Source organism: Haliotis cracherodii, unplaced genomic scaffold (assembly GCF_022045235.1).
Source record: "Haliotis cracherodii isolate W230 unplaced genomic scaffold, xgHalCrac1.p SCAF_18, whole genome shotgun sequence".
Taxonomy (NCBI): Eukaryota; Metazoa; Mollusca; class Gastropoda; order Lepetellida; family Haliotidae; genus Haliotis; species Haliotis cracherodii.
The window spans coordinates 8,000,288-8,006,287 of NW_027266273.1; the positions used below are offsets into that span (position 1 = coordinate 8,000,288).

The 6,000-nt window shown below is 36.6% G+C and overlaps 1 protein-coding gene across 1 annotated transcript in view; it reads right to left on the reverse strand.

Moving 5' to 3' along the window:
- Window positions 1-5,111, reverse strand: part of LOC139465737 (mitogen-activated protein kinase kinase kinase 2-like) — a 100,109-nt gene extending 94,998 nt beyond the window's left edge. Inside the window, exon 1 of the mRNA XM_071247569.1 lies at window positions 5,059-5,111. The gene's annotated coding sequence lies outside the window, so the exon portion shown is untranslated. The remainder of the gene's footprint in view (window positions 1-5,058) is intronic.
- Window positions 5,112-6,000: the final 889 nt, after the last annotated feature.

Here is a 6,000-nt window from a genome sequence, read left to right on the forward strand (position 1 = left end):
TCACTCTGACAAATCACGGCGATGGTATGATTCAGTTGATGAAAAGGAAACAAAAAATCAATAAGTCAATAATCTTGATAATGAAATCAAATCTAATCATGATTATCATGATTATTCAGACTTTTCGGCAAAAGACCTGCCATGTAATTTGTACATGATGTACCACAAACAGCTTTTTTAAATATGTGTTTTTATTATCGTAACTACTGCCATATTTCTTTGTATCAAATTACACAAAACATCTTGATGAAGCAATGTAAACATGCAAACATGTTTAACCGGCTCATTTACTGCAAGGCCATTACACGATAAACCACGCATCTAGTGTCATGTTTACTTCAAGTGACTTCAGTAAACAAGCTCTCTTTATTAATCCTAATACTTCACAATGGATTTACATTTTTCCACTTTTTACTCGAGATATTGAGATAACCCCAAAGCGTATTCACTCAGCATAAATAGGAGTGAGTGAGTGAGTTGGGTTTAACGCCTCTTTTAACAGCATTCCAGTTATATCGCGGTGTGTCAGCTTAATCCCAATCATTGTTAACAGGTTAATGTGGGAGGAAAGCCCAAAGTTTACCACTTCAGTGAAACCCACGAGGACAGGAATGGTAAAGTCTAGAAGCATTTGGTTTGGTTTAGTTTGTTGTTTAAGATGCACTAAGGAATATTCCAGCTATATGACGGCAGTCTGTAAATAATCGAGTCTGGAGTAGACAATCCAGTAATAGACATCATGAGCATCGACCCATGCAATTGGGATTCGATGACATGCATCAGCCAAGTCAGTGAGCCTCACCACCCGATCCCGTTAGTCGCCGCTTGCAACAAGCATAGTTGCCTTTTTCAGCAAGCATGGGTTGCTGAAGTCCTATGGATCTTCTACCCTGGATCTTCAACAACAAGCATAGTTGCCTTTTTCAGCAAGCATGGGTTGCTGAAGTCCTGTGGATCTTCTACCCTGGATCTTCACAGGGTCTAAGTTTGATGGAAACTACTACATTTAGTCGTTTACACTGGGGAATGGGGTTTAACATTGCGTCCATGATTATTTCACTTATATAGCGATGTGTGCATCTGAGTGTGTGGTTGCTTGTACTAGTCCAGACTCATGTTGATTTTATAGTGTAAGCCCACTGAGGTACTATGCCGCAGTTTAACATGAATACCCAACTCAGACACAATGTAGTGACTTGTGAGCGCCAGGCAAGTAAACACCAAGCATCATCTATTCACGTCTCTTGGTATGATGCGTCCAGGGATCAAACCCACAACCTTCTGCTCTTCCACTAGGCCACGGAAGCGCTCCAATTATATATATTAAAAATAAACCCCAGTGAGATCGGACTGTGGAAAATCTAGTCTTTCTTCATTTAGGACCCATAACATGACAGTGAGAGCTCGGCGGAATGGAAAATAGTATGGTACAGGGACTGTGACAAGACTATGTCTTCAGGTGTTACATATATTGCGCCCAAAAATAAAACTGTTTCGTGATGGTTGACATGACGGTTGTCACAAAAAAATAATTTGTTGTGATATTAAAATAAATTATATGCAATAGGCTGCTTGTCTGTAGTTTGGAACATAGGAACATGTGCACATAGTCTTGTATACCCACAGTTAGATCACATGACGTCAAGACTAAGAAAGCATGACAAATTACATATAACACACGTATTAGTGATGTGTTCAAAGTTTGATTTTGTGTGGGTTAGTCAGACATTTTTAAAACTCATATTTGACATATTTAGACATACACTAGGTGCATGAGATATATAAATATTACTATGAGGCTGCATTTTTCAAAAAAAGGTTGCACTTTTGCAAGTTTTATGCACACATGATGTAGCTAAATCGGCCCTGTACACACATGTGATAAACACTAAGATGAAAAAAACTTCCATGCTGTATGCGTGTATCATCTGAAGCAATTATTCATCAAAGTTGGATGAATGGGGTTTTATGCAGAATCAGCAATATCATAACCACATCCAATAAGCCTGTCATATTTCAGAGGCTGCAACCTCGTTTTGGTGCGCAGGATTTGGGGGTTTATTCAGAGGGTATTCTGGACATGCAAAAGAAATTGTATTTGGTATGCAGATTCAACATCTTAAAAAATATTAGTGTATGTAATATTTCCATAAAATATAATATTTTTTCACAATTTTTTCAGTAATTTAACTTCTTATTTCACCATCTTATGACCTAGAAACATGTTCTATAAGTTTTCAGCTGTGATCAACATTCTTCCTTTGTAGAGTGAATTCTGGCACGTGCTGTTGTCTTCAGGATTGGTGGGTGTGAAGAAATGAGATGGTATTCAGGATTGGTAGGTGTGGGTGTGGGTGTGGGTGTGATTGGTTGTGGTGGTGGTGGTTTCGCACAGCCACAAACACAAACACACCAACCACTCATCTTATATCATGTGTATGTGTTAAAATCAAATATTGAAAACTACACAAAATACCACATGAACATGATGAAGACCTATGTACAAATCTGCCATATTAACAGTCACAAAAGACAGCTGTAAAATTCAACATATCATGAGTAACCCTTGTATAGTGACACGGCAAGATTCTCCTCAAACAATCCAAATTCTTATTACAGAACTAGGTCACATGCTTCATGGTCTTAATTCAACATAAATATTTAAAATCTAATTAATGGACTCAGAGGCAAAGACAGATCTGATGTATATCCCTGGTGATGACAAAATAAACATGGTGGAATCCTGTGCAAGGCAATCATTAAATAATGGTCCTATGATTGTCAGAAAAACCATAATTGCAAAGATTGAGTGTGACGGAATGTTTTACTGACACTTCAGTCATTGGTTAGGAAATTATTATCATGATTATGTGGGTGTATTTACGTCAAGGAGAGACAATCTGATGGCTAACGGTCTTATCAAAAACTTCAAGTTATCGTCACATTGAAACCCACTAGGTCATATAAATATTTATTTTTCAGTACATTTGTTGTTTTGGAGTAATACTTATAGAGTGACGTTTGGACAGACATCGATATAGTCTATATATATAGAACTATAGTCGGCTCGCATCATACGTACAGTCCAGCACGGCCAATACGGTATAGGAGGGCCAATACGAAAACAGCCATTTAATAACATAATATTACGGCCCCAGTACATGCATGGTGGCATGGTAGATTGTAACAGGAAATAGGTATAAACCTTGGCATATTATTGTAAAAATGTGAGAGAGAAAAACAAAACAACCGAGAACCTTCTCTTAGACACCTATAGCAATTTGACCTGTGTATTTGTCAAATTGTCTGTGTGCCAAAAGCTTCAGTTGTGTATTTGTCAAATTGTCTATGTGCCAAAAGCTTCAGTTGTGTATTTGTCAAATTGTCTATGTGCCAAAAGCTTCAGTTGTGTATTTGTCAAATTGTCTATGTGCCAAAACCTTCAGTTGTGTATTTGTCAAATTGTCTATGTGCCAAAAGCTTCAGTTGTGTATTTGTCAAATTGTCTATGTGCCAAAAGCTTCAGTTGTGTATTTGTCAAATTGTCTATGTGCCAAAAGCTTCAGTTGTGTATTTGTCAAATTGTCTATGTGCCAAAACCTTCAGTTATGTATTTGTCAAATTGTCTGTGTGCCAAAAGCTTCAGTTGTGTATTTGTCAAATTGTCTATGTGCCAAAAGCTTCAGTTGTGTATTTGTCAAATTGTCTATGTGCCAAAAGCTTCAGTTGTGTATTTGTCAAATTGTCTATGTGCCAAAAGCTTCAGTTGTGTATTTGTCAAATTGTCTATGTGCCAAAACCTTCAGTTATGTATTTGTCAAATTGTCTGTGTGCCAAAAGCTTCAGTTGTGTATTTGTCAAATTGTCTATGTGCCAAAAGCTTCAGTTGTGTATTTGTCAAATTGTCGATGTGCCAAAAGCTTCAGTTGTGTATTTGTCAAATTGTCTATGTGCCAAAAAGCTTCAGTTGTGTATTTGTCAAATTGTCTGTGTGCCAAAAGCTTCAGTTGTGTATTTGTCAAATTGTCTATGTGCCAAAAGCTTCAGTTGTGTATTTGTCAAATTGTCTATGTGCCAAAAGCTTCAGTTGTGTATTTGTCAAATTGTCTATGTGCCAAAAGCTTCAGTTCAGTTCCTTGTGTTTATATTTTTGAGTGAGAGAGTGGTATTTATCAGTGCAGTCATCAATTCCAGAAAGATCACATCAGCTTGTTTATATTTGTGTCAACCCATTGGTCTATTTGTACAATCACTTTAGTCTCATGGGATTTCTTTCAAACATAAATGAAACGGATTAATACCGTTTGGTTTACATAGTTGTCTCAGGAACAGACGTGAAATGTTTATGTCTCACACTGTCATTCAGGAAAAGGGAATTCATGATTAATCATTTCATTCAACTTTAAGTAAAATGTGTTTATACGTTACATAGTTTTCCTTAAATTTAAGACAGTCTATATAAGTGCAATATCCTGGATGCGACATTAAAACACATTTCACCTTACCTCAAATTATATTTCCATTATCCATTTAATATCCATTATTCCTTGACTATAAAAAGGATTATTTATAAATACTTGTATGTGCAATGCCTTGCCAGATACAAAATATCACAAGAAAACTATATCCCCCGGAACTTTCTGACAGGAGTACTAAAAGCTGAGTCAGCACAATACCATCCCACCTGACCTAGTTATCACCTCAAAGTATTTGACACGACCACAGGTCCTTAAAAACAACATTATGTCTAAACTATCATCACATATAAGAAACATAACGTGTACCATTACATTAAAAAACAATATGATCGCAAAGACAACACGAGACGGTGCCTATAAATGCCATGTTACCATACCATGATATAACATCGTTTATCAACAGGACAGTGTGTAGTACTCGATGAACTGTGTCGACTACGGCTAAAACGCCGACTGCAGTTATCGAAAGACACCGGGAACCTTACGTATCCATATGCGGGTCTCCAAAAATGTTGGGGACACCCTTGAAACACACGTCAAAGAAACGAATCCCCTGCGAAAACAACAAGTTGAAACTCACCTCGCAAGTCACATCCCACAGTCTGCCATAATGTTGACGTCATCCAATATTACTTTCCCGTGTTTTGATTGGACGACTGTCAACACGCGCCGTTTCGCGCGTTTTCGGTCATCGGTATGCGAAGTTATAACTGGGTCATTGGTATGTATATTGGTTTATTTGTGCTAGTTACAAGGAACATAAATTTACCATGGACTTTTTTTCCACGTTTTACATATCAGATTAAGAATTACAATACTAGACTGACTAAATAGTATAAAGCGTAATGGACATATATCAAAACAAAATAGACCGATTACTATTAATGTCAAAATGCATAAGGATCTTAAAATTGATACATAAAATTATACAGAATACATTTCATTCAACACACAACAAACGTATAATAAATCTATGCACACAGTCATGAATTAAGTTACTGATTAAACAGAAATAGCATAAAAATGGATGAAAATATATGGAAAGACAAAATGCATATGCACAAAAATATCAACAGTTATAGAATTCTTTTATGGTTTTTCTGACTTAAAAATATTCCTAACAGCAGATCCCCTTTAAAGTGTGTAGATGCAATGTAGGTGATTATAATCCCTCTGTTTTGAGGGTACACTGCTCATGTTTATGGTCAGGTCTCCAAGGTACATCTCGCTCCGTTTCACATGTAATTTGTAAATATAGGGCAACTGCAAGTTTGAGCGCTCTACTGAATATTTAGTCCGGTGTCTTACTTTTTAAATATTTTTTTTCAATCGTATCTCAGTTGGGAAAACACAACAACTCTGAGCAGCCAACAACAAGAAATGTGCTCGTATTTACTCATTCGAAAAAAATATCTTAATCACGTTTGGTTTCTCGGAATCGGGTGCAAACACATTTACTCTCATTTTTTTCTCGAACGCTGGTAGTCTTAAAAGGTTCTTATAAAATCAGATATAGAAAAAC